At 40.5% G+C, this 23,078-nt stretch overlaps 1 protein-coding gene across 7 annotated transcripts in view; it reads left to right on the top strand.

Moving 5' to 3' along the window:
• Positions 1-23,078, top strand: part of TLN2 (talin 2) — a 426,489-nt gene that overhangs the window by 173,714 nt on the left and 229,697 nt on the right. For all 7 annotated transcript variants that reach the window (XM_072808970.1, XM_072808976.1, XM_072808972.1 and 4 more), the window contains one exon: positions 633-710. The gene's annotated coding sequence lies outside the window, so the exon portion shown is untranslated. The remainder of the gene's footprint in view (positions 1-632; positions 711-23,078) is intronic.

The following is a 23,078-nucleotide window of genomic DNA, read 5'->3' on the forward strand; positions in this document are numbered from 1 at the left end:
ATGTTGTCACTGAGATATCTATTAACTGTGGCTGAGACGTTTTTGCGGTTGATGGTGGTGCTTCTGTTTTAAATTGGGTTTCCAAGTGCTAATAATGGTCAGTTGTGAATGGCTCAGAGAACTGGGAATGAGATGAGATCACTTGAAGCAAGAAGGGGCTGCTTCACAGACACATTAGAGGAACTAAGTTAGGAAAAGGGTGAATGAGATAAGAGCTCATATAAGCTAATTTATAAAGACTGAGAGTGCCTTGTTTTTGTTTTAAACACTGGGGGGGTGGGGGCAAGTGGGTGGGGAAATGTATCTTTGTTTAAATTCTAAGCCATTAAGCATTTCTACCACAGGGAAGGGAAAAAATGTGTTTTTGCCTCTTTGCCAAAAGTAACATAATTTTGGTCTTTGAAATAACTGTCTTGGGACCTCAATTCCCTGTTGGTAAAGAGAATTCCCAGCCCATGTGTTGTAGCGGAAATTCATTGTTTCCTGAGTTACTTCCTTTCATGCTTAGTATGGAGGGAAATGGCCAAATGTATAGATGAACATTTTTTATTCTCCTAAAACTGACATCTATAACATTACTTGATCCTGATAAATTTTTTTTTTGATCCTGATAATTTTTATTATTGTTTTAGGTATTGCTGCTGAAGGCTTCTCAGATGCTTTAGGATATCTTCAGGGAAATCAACTCTTTACGTAAACTGAGAATTCAGGTGAGTCCTTGAAAAAAATGTATCTTAGCAATTAGCCACTCCCTGCATTGATAAAATGTAAGTGTTGAAACATTGTCACTTACTGTCTCATTTGACATATTCTGAGGCAGGCATGTAGCCACCTAGTCTTGCCACTTACATTGCTATTTATTTTTTCCACCTAGTCATTGGGTGGGTGAATACAGGGGCCAGCAAGATAGGATGAGAGGCTGTCTTTTAGCCTTATTGCATAAATTCATATTTATTCACACTATTTTATTTATAAACTTTTCATTTTTGAGGTGTTGGATAAGGAATTAATGAGAAAATTTTAGTAGTCTTTGCCTTGTGAAACTGCTTGGTGGTTCTTGGAGTCCTCCATGGATGGCACACAATTGCTCTACCATGAGATAAACTTTGGTTTATAGGTTTGGGTTTCTCCCTTTGATTGTCCTGGGTGGGGCTGCATGATGCCAAGTAGCGTGTGTGACGTACTGTTGGCAGGGGACAGAGGTGATCTTCTGCAGGTCCTTAGTATGCCTGGATTGACATTTGACAGGTTACGGGTTGGTTTATGCCGCTATACTCAACAACTCTATTGTGGCTCACCAGGCTTCCCATTTCTGTTCTTGACCAGCTGCACAACTGGGGACAGGTTGATCTTTGCCAATTTTGTACAGTCATCTGTGAAACGTATGCTGACCCAACCTACTCGTTTCCTTTTAGATTTTATAAAACAGGAAAAAAATGTCACGATCAATTTTTAATACATATTTTTGGCTATGTGTATGCAAAGTTGATGATTACTCAAGCTGGATGAGTGCATGAAACTTCACTATATTTATATCCTATTCTTTCTATTTTGTGTTTAGAATTTTTCATAATTAAAGATTTAAAAAAATAACTATCATCTAACATTTCATGAAAGAAGTATTTTAATACTGGAAGAGTAGGAATGTCATAAATTTAGATTACACGTTTTTAGCATTATGAAAATGCTCTTCCTTTGCCACCTCTTTCTCATTTCTCTGCTGACCAGGGACTGTTGGCCATGAACTAGCCAGACTGGCCTGATGACTGACATTTGGGACAGATTGGCATGTATGACTGACTGCTAAGGGTTCTTCTGCCTCTGAAATTGTGTCATTCCTTTGCAGCAGGATAGAAATGTACTCTGGTTATACATCAGCTATCTCTAGAAAATGCTGACAACTAGTCTAGTTGAAATGAGAGGTCAGAGGTCGAACAGATGAGAAGGAATTGTTCTGTTGGGAAAGCCCCCAAAAAAGTGGCTTATTTACATGAACAGGAGATTGAACTGTGAGCCACCTTGTAGCCAATGTAGAAATAAACATGATAGTGTTTTAAGATGTTGAGTAAAAGGGTATAGAATCCTCCCTTCACACCAGTATGGGCAGCCTCTGGCCAGGTGGTATCTTTTTTTTTTTTTTTTTTTTAGGTGGTATCTAATAGATAAGCATGCACCTGCGATGTGAGGACACTGGGAGCTAGGGATGGGGTGGGTGGATGCCTGACTCCAGGGAGGCCCGTGTAAACATTGTGTGTGAGGAGCGTAGAGCTGGGTGGGAGTGGAGGGGTATGGCTGAAAGTTCTGAGCTGAGAGCAAGGGGATGACATGTACACAGGGTAGGGAAGAGGAAGGGATCTGTCTGGCCCAGGAACCATTTGGTTGTCTTGGTGTGCCTCTTATCCTATGGGGAATTACTGGGGGCACTAGGCGGTCCTGTTTGTCTAAAGGGCCTGGGCACAGTGGGCAGGAAGCATTTCAGATCCAAAAACAGTGTGCCAAGTGCATTCTTATGCCATGGGTCCATACAGAATGGGAAACTATACTTTGCACTTACATCTCCATGGGGTGTAGGGATGTGTATGGGGGCAGCACGGGTGGAAGACTGAATTACTAGGACAGGAAAATAATGTGGGGAAGGAGCAACAATAACGCCTGTGTCAAGAGGCCCACATAATCCTGGCTGCTTTGGAAAGTTCTGTGAAATTATACTGTGGCTTACATTGTTTGGAACACGGTGGTTCAGTCCTTTGGAATTGCTCCTCCAGTGATTTCTGGCTTTCCTTTAACGTTCCTATTTTCTGGAAACTTGAATGAAATTTGACAGACTTACCTTGTATTCCCTTCTGTCAACCCCACTTTCCGTTTACTGCTTGATTTGTATGGTTTAATTGGGTTGCTTCCTGGGGATATTTACTTCACTGCCCTTTTTAGGAAAAAATTAAAACAACAACAAAAGAAACATTTGTCTTAAATGTATAATAATATGAAAAATTACCTGAAATCTTGACACTTCTGCAAGTGTCTACAGTCAATGAATAAATGCAAGCAGGATCTTTTATTTTGATATAAACCAGAGAGAAGAGAATTGCTTTAAGGGACACGAGTCTGGCTGAGTCTAAATACAACTTAATCAAAAATACAATCAATCAATCATGTTCTGAGTATTTCAGAAGGCCAGGCACTGCTGGGTGAGATCTTGTAGGGATGAACAATTAAGAATTGGAGACAGCCATGTTTCATAGGAATAAACATGTGCTTTTTTAGAGGGTTGTTTGCACAAGAGAGAAGAGATTGATAAAGTATAGAGGAAGAGGGACATATATGATAAATGAGTTGTTGAATGTGTTACTTAATGACTTGTGATATATTCCGGATTTAAGAATAAGTATAATACTCTGAATTTACCTCCATTTTCCCTTCAGGCTTGTAAGAGAAATATTTAAAAACTATTTTTAAATGAAAAACATTGTCTTTTACTCTCTGAGAATTTTGAATTCCCAGTGCTGTTTTAGGGGGACGGCCTTGAATCTATAAAATTCAAAGCAGGATCTATCTATATAGCTATTTGTCATTCTGTATCAGTCCCTTAAAAGCTATGACATCAGGGAAGGTGCATTCTTATGCTTATTTTTCTTCATTAAAAATGTAATGTTAGGCACTTGTGTCTTCCTGCCATCCTCCATTAGCCAGATTCTCTGCTTGTTTTTTTTTTATATATATTAAAACAGCATTTATTTGTTAATGTAACATAGGAAATTAAAGCAAGTTACACTACGTTTAAAAACACAGCTAATGCATTTTAAGAGAAACCCATCCCTCCCACCCCCCAGCCCCACATGAATTAAGAATCTAAGAGAAGGAATAACCATAAAACAAAGTGTTGTGGAATCCTTCATTCAAGAATGCTTGCATAATGATTAGGTTAATATTGCCTTCTTGCAAAATTTCTCTTTTCTATTAAAATGTTTTTGTAGCCTTGACTGTTTATTACAAAAAAATTTCAGTACAAAAGTTGGTGCTATGAGGGGATTACTCTGCTTGTTGATGGAAGGTACAGGCACTTGCTCTCCCCCCATGGGGCCCCTGAGTGGCTGGGAGTCCTAATTAGCATCATCCTAATTAGCATCACATCCTTGATCAGGATTCCCTGACATGTACTAGGCTCTTCATTCTACTGTCTGTGCTTAGTAAATGTTTCAGAACAACAACAATTTCCAGATTGTTTTTCATAATTAAACTTAGGAATACATGGGTATAATAGAATGAGCTGTTTCCTTACACTTTTTGGCTAATTATGCTCATCAGTTAATTTCTTTCAAAGTTAGCGCTGTGGAGAGCTCAAGATTTGAGCCCTTTCTCAGAATTGATTGGATTTCATGGACTTAAGGGCTCTGGAATATTTGTGTCTGTATTTAAATACTCTCCTATAGAACACAAACCTTTAAAAATTCCATATTTTTGCTGCAACGTCTCATATTCTGAAGACCTATAATGATCATCAAAGCTGTTCTGTTTACAACAAATTAGAATTAGACAGCTTTCCAGAACCATAAAATGACTAGTTGACTTGCAGAGTTTACACATGACTTTAAAACAAAGCAAGCACACCGTAAGGCCAGCTGCCATGGTCTGAACACAGCATGGTAAGGCCTGGTATGAGCAGAGAAAAACCCTACTGCTGTGATCTAAGTAATAGTCTTAGGATCTTTCATTTAAAACAATGTAAGTCAAAGTAATGCATGCAAAGAGTTAAAAAATAGAAAATACTACAGAACAGCTCCAAATGAAAAGCAGCAAGGGTTTTACCCCACCTCTTCCTTCACTTAGTCTTCCTTTTCAGAGGCAACCACCTCCTCCCTGTAGATCATTTAAACCTTTGTGACTTGCACATGTATGAATATTAGGCTTGCAGTGCCATTTCCCATGTTATCAGTTTTAAGAGCTGTTTATGGTGTCTTGTTGTGATTGCTGATGAGCTCACCCTGACCAGCCCGTTTCCCTTCCTCCCTGCAGCCGATTCACATTTTCAGTCCTAAAGCTGCTGCTTCTCTGCACCTCAGTTGGCCTCCTTCGTTGTTGTTCTGTCTCTTACATAGCCTGTTTCTTGTTTACCCCCCACACCTCTCAAAGGCAGCTGTACCTTTGATTTTCTTATTTTTTTTTAAAGATCCATTTACTTGCTTTAGAGGGAGAGAGAGCATGCAAGCAAAAGGGAGGGGCAGAGGGACAGTGAGAGAGAGGGGCAGAAACGCACACTCTGTGCTGAGTATAGAGCCTGAAGTGGGGCTCCATCCCACCACCTCCATCATGACCTGAGCCGACACCAAGAGACAGAGGCTTAACCTGACTGAACCACCCAGGCGCCCATGTACCTTTTGATTTTCTAATGCTCAGGGTTGGTGATACTTAGTATTCTGTTAAGCGAGGGCTTCCGTGATTTACCTATGACTTGATTCTGAATTGTGAAATCCAAGAAGCAGCATTTATGCTCTTGCAATCAGGGTAGCAGCTATTGCCGTCACAACCCAGTATGTGGTGAGATTATAGCTCTTCCTCTCTAAGCCTAATGACCCGCACCTCTGGCACCTCTGTGGAGCGCGTTTGAATGGATTCTCCATTTTATGTGGTGGCATTGGCTGTCTTGGGCTCAGCCTCAACTTTTCCTAGCCTCTCGGTCTTCCCATTCTTCCTGGAAACCTGCTTTAGGTTTGGAGGTCTTACGCCCACAGTCCCCTGCCTTCCAATTTCCATCAGAACCGTCTGATCTCAAGGTATGCTTTCTGCTTCTAAGCAAATGTTCATGGCCCGGGAAGCTTACCACTGTTAATTAATACTGTTGGAAAAATAGCCTCAGGCTCTGATGTCTTTGAAGGGTCAGTAACCTGGTGTTTAAAATTAGCCATCCTTAAAAAAAAATTAAAAAAAATAAAATATAAACTAAACTAAACTAAAATAAATAAAATTAGCCATCCTTTATGGAGGACCTGATATGTTAAACACCTAGGTATCAGAGACCTGGAGTCTGATGAAATCCTCATACCAGCCCTATGGGAGAGACAGGGCTGTTGGCAGGGCCTCTATAAAGAAGTTGAAATCTGGATCAGAGACTCCTTGAAGGCCTCCACTGGGAAGTGGTTCTTAGATCCTGGGGTGAGTTGGGGGCATGATACCAGCTGTGGTTTCATCGATGAGAAAAAACTTGTCCTTTTCTGCAACCTCTTCCACTTTCCCCTGACCCCCTCTGGAGACCATTGCTGCTGCTCTAAGGAAAATCAGCTCTGCTTAATTCTGGCCAAGAACTCATTATGCAGAATTCTGGAATTAGAAATGGGGCTATCCTTACCTACTCAGGTGTTCTGTTTGTGACTCTGAAATGAGAAATGGGGCTTCATACTCAACTCTGTTGTTAAGAAGGGAAAAGGAGCTTTGATCCTTTGAGTTGGTCATCTGCTTTCTAGGCAGATAGCCCATGAATGAGTTGGGTGGAGTTACTCTTTGTTACCTCTGTTAGGTCCTGGTGGTGACGCCCACTGCCTAAGTGCAAATAGTGCTTATTTTCCAAACCATCTTGACCTATGAAGTTAATGCTCCCAAGTAAGTAGTGAATGTAAGGAAAATCTTTATAGAGCGGTGGCGCCTAGTTTACTTATGGACGAGATAGTTGGCCTTAATGAAGCCGAATCTTAATGTATAGATTGGAGTCAACATGGACTTTGTGACTGTGGTTACCAGGAGCAATTTCCTACATTAAAAGTTAGTAGTGATAAGCAGTCCAGGGTTACCCTGCTAAGGACTTGGAACAACCTAATTCTGTGTTCGATATTTGTAATTTTTATATTTATTGATTATTAGAACTGTGATATGGTGGTAATCAAGTAAGGTTGTAATAAGTAGGAGACATTTTGGTTCCCTTAAACAAAGATCACTAATCTTCAGTTGTATCGGTCCTGTGACACTTGTGTAAAAGTGATTTGGCGGGGCAGGGGCACTGGGGTGGCTCACTTGGTTAAGCATCTGCCTTTGACTCAGGATCCTGAGAATGAGCCCTGTATTGGGCTCCCTGCTCAGCTGGGAGGCTGCTTTTCCCTCTCCCTCTGCAGCTACCCTCTCTTTTGTGTTCTCGCTCGCGCTCTCTCAAATGAATAAATAAAATATCTTTTTTTAAAAAAAGTGATTTAGGGGGCTAAATCTGCTTGGGCAATTTAAATCTTGATCAAAATTTTCTCCCATGGTTAGGAATGCAGCTTCTAGAACAGTGGGACAGAACCCAACCCTTTAGTAAGAGAAGGGAATAAGATTTAAAATGCTTTTTAAAATTACTTGATGCCAAATATTCCCCAGACTAGTTGCATATTCTTCCATTTACTTACCTCTAAGTAGTGAAAATGACTCCCATCTCCCCTGTAGAAGAACTTTGGCTCCAGGCACTGGGGTCATGCAGGATGCTCAATTTATTTTGCTGGCTCTTTGGAAAGTTTGATGCAGGCCAGGGGCATGAACTGTGTGAAAGTGAGGCCCTGGTCCCCTCCATTGGCCACTATTCTCAGAAGTTTGTATTCAGAGGAAGCATATTCAATACTTTGAACTAGGAAGGACAGAAATACAAATCAGCACCAGAGCATATATAATGAGGTGGGCCTTGTTGTGTTTGGTCTACACGTTTCATGGATGCAGCATCTGACCTATGAGCAGAAGAGGAGCAAGTTTAGAGGAAGGAGATATTTCTAAGGGGGTAGAATAGATTTCCAAGAGAAAGTAGCATTTATTTCTGGGTTAATTGGTTTTAGTTTTGCTACTTCTAACAGAATAGACTACTAACCACAGTGGGTTGTATACGATAGAAGTTGGTGTTTTCTTGCTTAGAATGAGGTCCTAAGGTGGGGTTTGTGTGAACTTGGACTCCTTGCAGGGTGAGTAAAATTTCACATTTCACTTGGGGTAAACTTCGTTTTTTTTTTTTGTTTGTTTTGTTTTGTTTGTTTTGTTTTTCATTTTAACAATACAAAAAGTAAGGGCAAACTTTTAAAATCAGTGCTTAAAGCAAAAATCCTTTATAGACAAAATTGATCCGAAACATCTCTTGGGAAGATGTCACATGAGGGACTAGTATTCTCTCTCCTAGTTATTCCAACAGAATGGGCTTTTCTCTCTCTGTAAGAGCTTGCTAAGTAGTTGGCACCTGTATTTAAGGGCCATGTTAAAAACTATAGAATGACTTTCAGTATCCAGATAGGACCCTTCTTCCCCAGGCTTACTCTGTTTCTGAAAAATTCTTATGCCCCTCCCATGGTCTTTCTGGGGCTTGCTTGCTCACTGAGAAGAGTGGGAGTGGAACTGCCTGCCAGATTGATTATTCATACCTTTTCTCATGGAAGCTTTCAAAACACATTCAGAGGTGAAGAGAATTTGATAGTCAAATATGTGTCCACCACCAAGGTTCAACAAGGATTAATCTTAGTTTTGTTTCGTCTCTGCCCTTCTTTCTTCCCACTCATTTTGAAGCATATCTTTGCTATTTTTTCTTCTATCAGTATTTTAGTATAGGACTTAAAAGATAGGACTTACTCTGTATCACTATAAAAACATAAAAATTGTCAGTATTTCCTTAATATCATTAAATAGCAAATTACTGTTTGTGTTTTCACAGATGTCCTACATACTTTTGTTTCTTTGAATCAGGATTCAAATACGGCTTATACATAGCAACTGACAGGTCTTTAATCTCCTTTTAATCTGTACTGACCCCTCCCCCCTCTCCATGATTTGTTTCTTTAAGAAACTGGATTATTTGTCCTTTAGAGCAGAGAATCTCAAATGGGAGTGATCTCCCTCCCCTATCTAGGGACATTTGACAATGTTGGGAAATACTTTAAGTTGTTACAACATAGAGAGTTGGCATCTAGTGGGTAGAAGGTGAGAATGCTGCTAAAATCCTACCATATGCAGGTCAGGCTCCCCACAGCAAAGAAATAACTGGTCTAAAATGTTGATAGTGCTGAGATTGAGAAACTATGCCGTAGAATTTCCCATAGTGTGAATTTTGATGATTTCTTCCCCCTGGTGCCATTAAACGTGTTTCTCTGTTACTTTCATTTTCTATGATGTGTTAAAAGCTTGAGTTTTGGTCAGATTCAGATCTGGATTTTTTTTTTTTTCTTTTTAGTCAAGGCTACTTCATATGCAGGCAGTGTCTTTCCATTAAATACAAAATCACTGCTGGTCTCTCTTTTTGTGATATTGGTCTTTCTTTGATCATTGCCTATATCTTTTTGTTCGTTAGTGATTGTAGAGTAGTGATTGGCAGTTCTCTTATTCCTTCCTCATTTCTCTTTTCTTTTCTTTTCTTTTCTTTTCTTTTTTTTCTCTTTTCAAGATTTTTATTTATTTATTTATGAGAGACACACAGAGGCAGAGACACAGGCAGAGGGAGAAGTAGGCTCCATGCAGGTAGTCTGACATGGGACTCGATTCCGGGTCTCCAGGATCAACGCCCTGGGCTGAAGGGGGTGCTAAACTGCTGAGCCACCCGGGCTGCCCCTCCTTCCTCATTTCTATATGAGAATACTTAAATAAACAGAAGTTTAATGTTAATTATTTGTTAACCTTGAGGTTCATATAGGAAAGGATAAATACTTGATGTTTTTCCTGTTTTCAAAACAATGAGTTCCCTGGTGGCATCCTTTGAAAGTGATCACTGAAGTTTTATTTTTTTGTTTTTTCTTTTTTTTTCTGTGTAAATACAATTGGTGCATTTCAAATCTTTTTTTTTTATTTTTTTTATTTATTTATGATAGTCACACAGAGAGAGGGAGAGGGGGATAGAGAGAGAGAGAGAGAGAGAGAGAGAGAGGGAGGCAGAGACACAGGCAGAGGGAGAAGCAGGCTCCATGCACCGGGAACCCGACATGGGATTCGATCCCGGGTCTCCAGGATCGCGCCCTGGGCCAAAGGCAGGGGCTAAACCGCTGTGCCACCCAGGGATCCCTGCATTTCAAATCTTATTGGTACTGAAATTGTCCCATATTTGGTCAATAGAAACTAATTCAAGATGGCTCCCAAGTCCTTTGGACAAGATGTTTTTGGAGGAGGTGGGTATTCTTTTTGTTGTGACATAATGTCACAGGCTTGTCTTAACCCATTTCTTATTTCAGACTTAGATCTACTACTTCTCCAGGGAACCGTGGTTCCTTTGAGTATTTAGAAGGCACAGTGCGAACCTAGGAATGTTTATTGTCATTGGATTCATCATTGTTTCTAGATCTTTTCAGTGGACCAAACTAGGGAATATGTATATATATGTGCATTTGTGTTTATGTGTATGTTATATATAAAGACAAAACCAATTATTAGTGCATATGGATACTTCTAAGTAACATTCAGATATATAGGGTTTTACTTAATCAATTTTATAGCAGTGTTCTTTGTTTCACCCCAGTTCTCACTGATATCATATTTTTGCATTTGCTTTATCTCATGCTGTATACACAATAGACCTAGTTGTAAAGATGTCTAGAATAGTTATGTGTGATTGTGCCACCAACTAGATATATAAGTTAGGCTCATTGTTTGGTTTTAGTTTTGGTTTTTAGAGATTCCCTTTTTCAGTTGAATATTGTGCAATATTGTCATGGTTTCCAAGTCTCATCTATAATATGAGGCATATTCAGAGGTGTTTCGTTTTACCCCTGTTGTCTTGCCATCCCATTTCCTCTCTTCCCATATGTAGCATTTGAAAAAAAATCTGGTTTATCCTTGTATTGGTTTTTGATATCAGGAAATATGTGTGTGCTTTCATATTTACATATCCCTCCCTTTTCTAGTACACCATAGTATTCTGTACACTTTTATTTACTTTTTTTTTTCCACTTAATCTTCCCTGGTTCTTGTCCATGGTGATGCACAAAGATCACAAAGATCATGGATTCACACTCCTTTGCACAGCTGCATAGCCTGCCATTGTGTGGGTTTACTCTGACATACTCAGCCTGCCCTGTTGGTGGACATGCTTTTTTTCATCTTTTACTTATTACTAGGAATAGTGCTGTGTGGAATAGCTTTGGGAACTCTTTTTCTTTTTCTTTTCTTTTTTCTTTCTTTCAGATTTTATTAATTTATTAGAGAAAGAGAGCATGAGCAAGCAGAGCAGCAGGCAGAGGGAGAGGGGGAAGCAGGCTCCTTGTGGAGCAGGGAGCCCAATGTGGGGCTAGATCCCAGGACCCTGGGATCATGACCTGAGATGAAGGCAGACATTTAACCAACTGAGCCACCTAGACACCCCACCTTAAGCACTCTTAAAAATCATTTGTCTTTTCCAATGTTATGGAAGTTAAATGGATGTATAGTAGGACTCTTCTAATGAAGAAAGTAAAGGATGTCTGCAACTGTTGGGATGAACTGAGCTTTGGGATAGGAAAGGGAAGTTAGGTTTGGGACAAATGGAGAAGAACTTTTGAGTGGAGTAGACTTTCTGTTTTCATGTAGAAGAAAATCAGTCTTAGGAAGGTTGATGGAATGCAGATTTCCACACATTGCATTGCCAGGCCAAGGACTTTTGATCTTCTACTTCAGGGCAGGAGTTGGCAATCTTTTCCAGCAAAGGACCCAGGCTATAAATATTTTAAGTTACCATCGATGTTGCAACTACTGAAGTCTGCTGTTGGAGTGTGAAAAGCAGCCATAAACAATTTATAAATAAATGAGTGTGACTGTGTTCCAATCAAACTAGATTTACGGGCACTGAAATTTGGATTTCATGCTGTTAATCATGTATTATGAAGCAGAATTCTTAATCTTTCCCCTCAACTATTTAAACATGTAAAAATCAATCAGAACTTATTGGCCATGATTTGCCAAGCTTTGCTCTGGGCATTGGGGAGCCATAGAACATTCTTGAGCACAAGAAGGACCTACTCAAAAGGATTATTACCAGTGGATTAAAGAGGGCTCCATCAGAGGCAAGGAGTCCAGGCTGCCCAGGGAGGCTGTAGTTGTTCTCAATGTGTATGTAATTGGAATGTGTCTATGAGAGCAGATTTCTTTTCTATTACCTGAAATTAAAGAGTTATTGAGAAGTGATGATCTCATTATATGGTTTGATAGGAAACTTGCATTTATTTATAAAATCTGTATTCTCCAATCTTCCATTGGTTATATACAAATAGAGTACCAAACTCGCCATTCCACATTGTGAGGGCTTAGGGCAGAATCGTCTCATTCCTATCCCCATTTTCCACCCTCACTCTGTTGAGAAACCCGATTCAGCCCATTTACCAAGGAGTCTTTTGTGTCAGCTGTCTTGCACCTCTCGTTTCCTACGACATTTGGCAGCTAACTATTGAGAAAACAGCCTTTAGTTTGTGGGAGGAAAATCAAAAATGATATAAATGAAAAAAATGCATTTTCATATAATGGAAATTATTAGAACAACTTTTAAAATGTCACTGAAGATTAATGCAGACAAGAAGGAGCTGAATATATTAGAAAGTAGGTCAAGTTATCTCATGTTTATGAATGAGGTGAATTAGAGTGCAGGTTTAGGTTTATAAAATTGTGTGATACTATGGTTTATATGAATTACCCTAGCCCAAATGATATTATAGCAAAATATTAAAATAAATTGAGTTTGTTTCTTTATCCTTTGTGGCTAAGTATTTTATACCTAATATTTTATGAATTTAATAAACTAGTAAAAGTGATGAGCTTCTTGTTATTGCTCACATTTCCTGTACTAGACACAGAGTCTACTCTAGGGAGTTACTGCTGAAGTAGATGTAATCCAGGGGATGAGTGCTTCCAGAATCACTGGAAGGTGTGGAGGAGGAATGGCTCTAGGGTAAGCCTCTAGGATACCCACACCCAGAACCATTTTCTCTTACCAGAATCGAGAAAACTGCCATGGCTGCTGTTGTAGGAAACTGTTGAATTAGAAACCCACTATTTGAGCTACTAGCTCCTGTACTATGCCTCCTCTGCCAAGAGACCTTGCTTTTTTGTGGATACCCTTACATTCTACCTTTTTGCCCCATGACTCAGTTCCAAATCAAAGTTCCCATGAGCCCATCTCATCAGTGGAGAGTCTGTCCCATTGGATTCCATAGCAGCAAAGGAGTCTGGGCAATATGTAGTATTTAGCTGTCCAGCCTCTCCATGCTACAGGCCAGCCAATCTCCTGTATTTGCCTCGATTTTCATTTTCAGGAAATATCACTTCAGATTGGCATGCTACCACACTTAGGAATTTGAAGGACAGAATATCAGAATCTCCCTTACTTGGATACATAGGACACATTTTGATAGATTTGCATAGTGATAATAATAATGGGAATAACAAGTGCCACACCAGTGTTACTAGATCTTTAATTTGTATCCGTTAACAGTGTTAATGATAGAGAATTTGGTAAGGAGACATTTGCTAAGTTGGAAAGATCTTCTGGGGGGTTGGAATTACTGTAATACTGGGAAGGGAGAACCTGTGGATTACCAGTAAAAAGTTCAATGATGGTGGAATCCAGGCCTAGAACACATATTGTCTCCATGAATGATAAGTAGGTCAAAATAGTATCCTGATCATCCCTTACTTGAGCGTTGGTTGCACTAACCCAAGCATGAGGTCAGTGGTTAGGCTTTTGTTGACCACAGTGTTGGCCAGTGTTGGATGCTGAGCTGTGGCTCGGTGTGGAGGCATCACCACACTGCCCTCTGCTACCTTCTCATCTCCTGTTGCATTTTCCATGTGGTTAGGCTACCTCTGTTTCTGCACAGCTATAATTTTGTCATCCTTGTCTGAGTGTCTTTGGATGTTGCTTTTCTTTTTGTATTTGTAGGGTTTATTCTGCCTTTTGAGCACCCTGGGATTTCTCTCAAGATTCTCTTTTCTTTCTCTGGGGACTAGATCTTTCTTAGTGCTTAATAGTCATCAGAGCCATTGTGGGGTCACAGAAGTCTTGGTGGCTTTTTATTTGTCACTCAGACATCTAGGGCTCCTCCTGAGACTTGAAAGGCTGATGGCAGGGCAGCCCATCTGCGTGACTCCTCCTCCTTAATGAGATTACCTTAATGAGATGCTATTTCAGTGATCGTTTTCCCTTAAGTGGCCTTAATTCCATTGCCTGCGCATGTTTTTTTCTTGACTCTATCTCTCCTTTGACTTCTCCGTAGGACCTAATGTAAAGTGGGTAGCAGTAATTGGGAGCATATTGGCCTCATCCAGTAAGCCTCCAGAGTGGTCACATATTAGTGGAGTTTTAGGAAAACATGGGGAATAATAAAAGGTACAAAAATATCCTTCTACACCGTTGTGTACCAAGTGAGTGTCCATAAGTGTTTCTCATTTGATTTTTTACCTCTAATTTGGTTTTCATGCCTTTGGATTTATTTGACCTGTTGGTGGAACTAACCTGACTCCCTCTGGGCCCTGAGTGCATGAATGTGCATATGTCTCTCCTGTCCCTGGGTGGGCCCACTGTCCCTTCTTCCTGAGTTTACTATCAGCACTCCATAGGCACTGGTCCTTAAATAGTAAGTAAAGTGGAATTGCATCCTGTTATGACATGTGACCACAAGAACCACTATCTGAACAGCTGTGAGCAAGTATGTCTTTCTTCTTCCTCTGTAAAGTCTAGCCTCAAGGACCTTGATCTTGAGCTGCTCATAATTTTGTGCAAACCCTGTCTGACATTTTTGTTGAGCCCTAGCCCAGGATTTGAGTGACCTGTAATACTTCTATATATTTGAAGATTGGTGGTTTCTTAAAAAAATATATTTTATTTATTTGAGAGAGAGAGAGAGAACGTAAATGGTGGTGTGGGGGTGCAGAAGGATGAGGGAGAAGCAGGCTCCCCATTGAGCAGGGAGCCTGATGTGAGACTCAATTCCAGGACTCCAGGATCATGACCTGAGCCAAAAGCAGATGCTCAACCCAGTGAACCACCCAGGTGCCCCATGAAAATTGGTGTTTTGTGTTAAAAATTAGTTTGAGCTATCCTCCCCCCATCTAACCAACTCATCCAACAAGCATTTATTGAACCTCTACAAAATGCCAGGCATTCTGCTGAATGTTGGGGCATTGTTGCCAGAGGTAGAGATGGAAAATACTGAATATAGTTGGTGCAGAGGGTTTAAGATAGAGTTGAAAGTAGATCTTGTAATACCTTGTAAGGGATGTGGACTTTTTCTAAGGACAGTCCAAATCCTTTAAATGGCCATAGCTGAGTAGGATATAGTCTGATAACTTTGGGAAAGGCTGCCAAGTGAGATGTGGAATGTGTATTCAAGAGCAGTAAGAGGAAAAGTGGGGGGCCCAGTGGGAAGCTATTGCAGTAATTTGAGCAGGAATGATGGTATTCTGGGGTGTAGGAGACGAGGACAGATTTGAGAGATTCTTAGAAGGTAGTGATCAGGAATTGGTAATTGTCCATTGTGGGAGTGTAGGAGAGGCTCATGTCAAGCATGACTCTCTTTGCTGTGGCTTTGGCAGTTGGATGGATGTTGGTTCTATTGAGATCGGGAACACAGGAAGGAGGAGCAAGTTTGGGAGGGGTGGTGGCAGGGAAGAAGAGATGAGTTGATTTTTGGGTAAGATGAAATTAATATATGCTCGTGAAAGGGCTTGAAGACATGATAGACTTGAATAAAGAGCATAGGAGGCAGATCTGTAGATCTGGTGGATGCAAGTCCTAAGAGCAGATGAGATCCACCAGGTGAGGGTGTACAGGAGAAGGGGCTAGGAGAGAACTCACAGGCCATGAGATTAAAGCAAGGGTGAGAGCTTGTGGAAGAGACTGAGCCAGGAGTGGGTCAGACAGATTGGGAGAATCTGCTAGAGTGGCCAGTGTTGTCCAGGGTGGTGCACACAGATAAGAACCGGAGAAGGAATGCCTGAAGCCCCGTGGCAGGGCTCAGCAGAAGTCAGATGAGGAATACAGTGAGTAATTAGAGGTCTGAGTGTAGAGAACTCTTGCAGGAAGGGTGGCTGTGTGAGAGGATGAGGCAGTGCAGTAAGCCTGCAGGGCTTGAGGGCATGTGGCTTTAGGAGTGAATAGTTAAAGAAGAATGCCCCTCATGTGCTTCGTTCTTGTCATGCTTATTGCTCTGTCACATATCTTTTTCTTTTTAATACTTGGAAAGCTCCTTTAAATAGTCCCAAAGTTGCAGAAATGCTGGAAGTACAGCACAAAGAATGGTCCCTCGAACCATCCGATTGGAAGTTGCTGACCTAATGCACCATCACTTCCAATTATTTTTACTGTAAAAGGACATCTTTGAACCTGACCATAGTACAATCATCAAAATTGCTACCATGTAATCTTGGGCACCCTTCACTTTTCCCACACATCCCTTGCACATTCCTTATAGCTGGAGGATCACATTCAGAATCATTTGCTGCAGTTACTTGTCTCACGTCTTTTGTCTTCATTAGTCAGGACAGTCCATGAGTCTTTTCTTGGTTTTCATGACCTAGATCCTTTTGAAGATGAAAGCCCAGTTATTTTGTAGTGTAACCCTACATTTGGGTTGTGTCTTGACTCATGATTAAATTCATGTTTTACCTCTTTGGCAAGAGAATCGTAACAATGAGGCTGTATGGTTTTTGCATCCTCTCAAGTGTGCAATCTAGATGTGTCTCATGATTGATTATGATCACATCACCCCATGATTCAGGTGCTGTTGGCCAGGTTTCCTCTCTGAAGAGGTTTATCCCCCCTGTTTTCGGGAGATACTTTGGAACTAACAATGTAGCTTTCTCATTCTTTATCTAACTTTGATTTTATTTATGCATGGATTTATATTGGTATGGGCTCATGTTTTCATATTGCATTCATCAAATCATGACTATCATTTTGGTGTTTAAATTGTTCTTGATTTAGCCAGTAGGAGCCCCCTCAAACTGGTTTCTGTGTCCTTCTGACCCATCCCCATCATTCTTTGGGCAATTCTGGACTTAATAGGAGGTGCCACACTTACCTTTCCTCATCCCTGCATTCAGGCCTTTCTTGATGGAGCCTGAGTAGTTTTTATTAGAGAAGGGTACTTTGAAGCCAAGATCTAGGCTCTAAGTGTGTTCCTTGATACTGGGATATCCTCAATCCCAGGCCGCCTCAGTGGATAGAGCTATAGAATGCATTAGGTTCTTGTTATTCACAGTAATTATGTCCTACAGTGTCTCATGGATCCCTGAATTAGCGAGCATGGAGCCATTGCTCCTAGGGGAAATACAGGCTTGCCAGCCTCTGGTCACAATATTACCTTGTTTTAGATGTGTTTCTTTCTTTCTTTTTTTTTTTTTTTAAAGATTAATTTATTTATTTATTCATGGTAGAAAAAGGGGGGGGGACACAGGCAGAGGGAGAAGCAGGCTCCATGTCGGGAGCCCGACGCAGAACTCGATCTCGGGACTCCAGGATTGTGCCCTGGGCTGAAGGCAGGCGCCAAACCGCTGAGCCACCCAGGGATCCCCAGATGTGTTTCTTTTTAAAGATACCATATTTAGTATATATTGGTGATTCAGTAACATTGAACTCAGTGGTCAACAGCACCTAGGCCTGAATGAAGCTTATCTAGCTTATCTAACATACACATTTTTTCACAGAGGCACATCATAGCCTCTCTGGGTTTAGGAACACTACAGACGGTGCTCCACTATGTTTGGGCCATTTTAAACAGCTAAGTCATCAACAAGACTGCAAAAGTCATGACATTAAATACACTGCAAAAAAAGGATATTTGTTAGGCTGACAGCCGAAATGGCAATAATGTCCTCTTGTTAGACCTCAGCTGGAACTTGTACACAAGATGACTTCATTTTTGCCACTTTTTTGTGTCCACAAATAACCAGGAGAGTGCTGTTGGGATTACAAATAGACTTTAGCAAGTAGGTGAATTTGCAGATACAGAATCTGCAAATAATGGGGATTTACTGTGTACCTGTCTTTGCATGCATGTGTTACCACTAACCACACACAGCTGTGTCTGTGTCTGTCTGCATGTGTGTCTGTTCATCTGTTTGTCTTGAAAACCATGAATTCACGCCAATACTTGAAATTCCAGTATAACTCCATGGGTTCTCTTGAAGTTTTTCTCTGTTCTAGGCCACCATGGCACCCCCATCCCCACACCCCCACAAACTCCTTTGCTGCCACCTACCTTATTCTTTCCTACATGACTTTAAAGCTGATTTCTTCTGGACAGGAAGGCTGGGAGCAAGAAGGGGAGTGGATGTAATTATATCTTATTATTTCCATTTATAGTCTACATGCCAATTTAAGGTAGGCTGATATTAAAATATTTATGAGGCCTCCTTTTCATCTTCTAAGTAGAAATAATGCAAATAACAGCAAATTTGGGGGAAAATTATTTTAAAGCTATTGAGTGGTGAAAGAACCCAAAACTGACTTTATGTATTGACTTAAAGCAGTGCCATCTCCTCTGGTGCAGAGAAACACCTCTTGACATTCTAGGCTCAGGTATGAATGGTGGGGGTAGCTACTCCAGAGCTTCAGGAGTATGTCCTGCCTGAGAGATCCACTCTCTCAAGCCACTTGGAGGTGTCTGCCTCCCTCAAAAGACCATGAGTCCCTGGAGGGCAGGGACCGTATGTGAGTTATTGCTGTCACTAAAGCCTGGCATACAAAATGACTGGTATATCTTGGTGACATTGTTTGACTACATCCCGCCAAGTGGTTGCCCAGTCTTTGAAGGCCTCTCCTTGTCTTACAATGTTCTTGATTCTTTCCCTTGAGTTTTTCTCGAAGCTCATCCCCCTCCTCCCTGTGGGAGCCTTCCAGGCTCTCACTAACCACAGAGGGATCATTCTTGAAAGAGCATCTGAAGGGTTGGTAGAGTTTTTGTAATTTAGTACCTAGCATCAACTTTGGAGCTGAATAAAGTGGCTTTGGATTTCCAGCTATACCACTTTCTGGCTGCATGGTCAGGAGCAATTCTTGGACCTTATCCCAGTTTAATAATCTGTGAAATGGAAATAAGCAATGCCTATCTCACATGATTTTGGGAGGATTAAATGAGGCGTGTTTTGAAAGAACTTAGCACAGGGGCTGTACTTAGTCAATGTTAGCAAAGATGTTGATGGTGGATCATTACTGTTCTGGTACTGGGTATGTCATCATCTTTTCTGGAGTATAGGCCTTTTCTCCAGCTTGGTGATGAACTCCTCATTGGGTTAGCAATCTGGTCTCCTACTTAGTGCATATATCTAACCATCCGCCCCGTGTGTCACCTACTCCCCTCCAATCTAGCACAGTGCTATGCACCTGGTAGGCTGTAGCTAACTTTTTTTTTTTTTTATTTATGATAGTCACACAGAGAGAGAGAGAGAGAGGCAGAGACACAGGCAGAGGGAGAAGCAGGCTCCATGCACCGGGAGCCCGACGTGGGATTCGATCCCGGGTCTCCAGGATCACGCCCTGGGCCAAAGGCAGGCGCCAAACCGCTGCGCCACCCAGGGATCCCAATTTTTTTTTTTTTTTTTAGGCTGTAGCTAACTTTTGATTGGTCATTGAACAATCCTTCTTCATGCTCAAAGCTCTCTACCTGACCTAGTCTTGCTAGTAGAGCAGTTTGCTTCCCTTTTATCAGAGTGCTGGGAGATGCTGATTATTTTTTCCAACTTTTTTTCTTTTTTTTGATTAAGAATCAATACTCTGTATGATGTGGTCAATGTCATGGTCTGCTGCTGGCAAGAAGTGGTGTTTTCCAGGCTTTCTCTTTAACATAAGCACTGTCTTCATCCCTGTTGGACTCTCAGGCTCTATTTACACAAAGAAGTGGCTGCACAATTACTGTCTGTTTTTACCCTTGAGAAACGATGGCAACCAATGCCAAGAAGTTCTTAACCAGGTCAGCAGTGTGTTGTGTTTTATCTTCCAGCCCTGGGTCTTTATGGCAAATCTGGATTGGGTTTTGTAAAACTGCAGCAGCCTGTGATGTAGTGGGCAATGAATCTCCCTGCTCCTGAGACTTTTCCCCCCTCCTTTCCACCGGAAAAAGCACTTTGTTAAAAATAAGTATGCTCTTCGAAACGTCTTCTCGCTCTTTAGGACAGACTTACACACTTAATAGGTGGTATCTACTGAGTTGATTTTTTTTTTTTTAATCAATATCTATTCTGTCTTGCTGGGATGATTTTCTATTATGTAGAAATGTCGGTAGAGGAAGGAGCCAGCATCTGCTTTGACTCTTTAGCTCAAAATGATATTGTAAGGCTTATTACCCACTTTCTTTCTTGAAGATTTGAAATCTATTGTCTGAGGTGGAACTGGAAAGAAATGTATAGCTTTGGAAGAGAAATGACCAGTATTCAGGACTGTGTAGATGGTAGCAGGGAATACAGATAATAGTAAAGAGCCAAAGCTCAGGGCTCGGATTTCTGAGTTTATGTCCTGCCTCTGCCAATTCATTAGTTCTATGACCCTGGGTAATGAATTTGTTCTCTTTCCCTCAGTTTATTCACATATAAAATGGATTTGATGGTTTTATTTTAGTACTTCATAGGGTTGTTGTAGGATAATTATATGATGAAACACATAAAATGAAGAATATGATAATAAATGTATATCATTGTTCCTATCAACGTACTTTGGTGCTTTTCCTTATGGTCTGTACTACAAGGAAAGGGCAGAAATTAAAATTTCACCTTCATGAATATTTATAATGGTCAACTTATGCTCCAGTTCTCTTAAAGTAAGGAAAGCCGTGTATAGTAAGTGTGGTATGGACAAGGGGTCCTGTGTCCTACAAAACTACTTGGAGCTGACATGGAATTCACACATTGCTGGCAGGAATGTAAAATGGTACAATCTATTGGGAAAAGGAGTGAGCAGTTTTTTCTGTTATTCATGTCCTGTACTCAGATTTTAAAAATCTCTTAATTCATGACTTTCATCATAAATGTGATGGTATGAGGTGTGATATAACTTAATTGCTTTTCAGAGGAACAATTTGCCCAGTACCACTTTTGAAGAAACTAATGCCTATCTTATGTTCCAGATATTCAACCCTTGGTGTTTACCCAAGAGAAATGTAAGCTATGTCCTTACAAAAGACTGGTATGCAGATTTCAAAGGCAAGACATTGGGCACATGCACCTGTTACTATGAGCTTTATTGATAATAGTCCCAAATTGGAAACCTCAAATGTTCATCTACATGTGACAGGATCAGTAAATTGTGCTATATCCCTTCAAGGAAATATGATTCCATGATAAAAAGAAATGAACTATTGACATGGATGGCTGAAAATAATGACACTGTGTGAATAAAGCCAGACCAAAAAAGTACATGCTACATTCATGTAAGATCCTAGTTACTGCAAGCTAATGTATGATGAGAGAAAACAGATTCCTAGTTGCCGGAGTATAGCAGAAAGGGACAGTTGGGACTGAGGGCTTACCAGGGGGGTACAGGAAAACTTTGTAAAAGTTATGGATATGTTCATTATCTTGATAGTCCCGATCATCTCATAAGTGTATACCTGCATAAAAATTCATATCCTTTAAATATGTATGTTTTATTGCCAATAATGCTTTAATAAAAATGTTTTTAAGAATTGGGCCTAATATATGGAATAACCAATACATTTGCTCAGCTCCCATAGCATGACATTTATTGGCTAGCTTAAAGAACATTTGCTAAATTGGGGCATGTGGCTGGCTCAGTTGGTGGAGCAGGTGACTCTTGATCTCAGGGTGTTGAGTTTGAGCCCCATGTTGGGTGTGGAAAGTAAAAAAAAAAAAGGGGGGGGGGAGGATGCCTGGTTTAGTTGGTTAAGTATCTGACTCTTGATTTTGATTTTAGCTCAGGTCATGATCTCAGGGTCATAAGATTAAGCCCCAAGTCAGGCTCTGTGCTTGGGCAGGGAGCCTCCTTGACGTTTTCCCTTTCTCTCTGCCCTCTTTGTTTTCTCTCTCTACAAAAACAAAATAAAATAAAACAAAACAAAACAAAAGCCAAAACAAAACAGAGGTTTAAAAAAAGATCATTTGCCAAATTGTTCATAAGCTGTTTTGTTTTCTTTTGGAATTCATAGTGCTTTATTAGAATTTTTTGGAACAATATGCCAAAAAATTTGAATTGATAATTTTGCTGTCTTTTGATCAAATCCCCTGTGCCAGGTAAAAACATTTGCATTACTGCATTGACCTTATAATTAGCCATTACAGCATCTAAATGTTGTAAAATTTCTGCACAGGCTTTTGGTTTTGCTGCTTAGAATTCTAAAATAGCTTCTCATTCTGGCTTTTTTTTTTTTTTCCCCTCTTCTCTCCACCCCACCACCCTATCACCTTGCTACTCAAATTGAAGAACATTTCCTCCTCCAATGTACAAAGGGATGCAAAGGAAACCACCTTATTTACTTCATATGACCAGACTTAAAATTTAGCTTGTCAAAATTAGTTTAATTACACTTGTAATTAAGTTGGCAAAAGTCTGTTGTTAAAGGTGAGGATCATAAAATGTTTTAACGTTTAAATGTGGTTTTAAAAAAATACATGTCTTTTTTTTTTTTTTAAGATTTTATTTATTCATGAGAGACACAGAGAAAGAGGCAGAGACCTAGGCAGAGAGAGAAGTGGGCTCCATGCAGGGAGCCCGATGTGAGACTCCATCCTGGGACTCCAGAATCACGCCCTGAGCCACAGGCAGATGCTCAATCACTGAGCCACCCAGGCCTCCCACAAATACCTGTCTTTAAGAAACTTCTCGGGACACTTGGGTGGCTCAGCAGTTGAGTGTCTGCCTTTGGCTCAGGGCGTGATCCCGGGTTCGGGGATCGAGTCCCACATCGGGCTCCCTGCAAGGAGTCTGCTTTTCCCTCTATGTCTCTGTGTCTCTGTGTCTGTGTCTGTCTCTGTCTCTCTCTCTAATAAATAAATAAATAAATAAATAAATAAATAAATAAATAAATAAAATCTTAAAAATAAAACTTTTCTGATGTGTGTATAACTGGAGTTCTGTAGCATCTTTCCATCATGAGCCACTCCCACACTATGGAGTTCATCATCTGCAATTTGGGATTCTTTATTATTTTGTTATTGGAGAATGATTGACCTACAATGTTAGTTTCAAG

This window comes from Canis lupus, chromosome 32 (genome assembly GCF_048164855.1).
Source record: "Canis lupus baileyi chromosome 32, mCanLup2.hap1, whole genome shotgun sequence".
Lineage (NCBI taxonomy): Eukaryota > Metazoa > Chordata > Mammalia > Carnivora > Canidae > Canis > Canis lupus.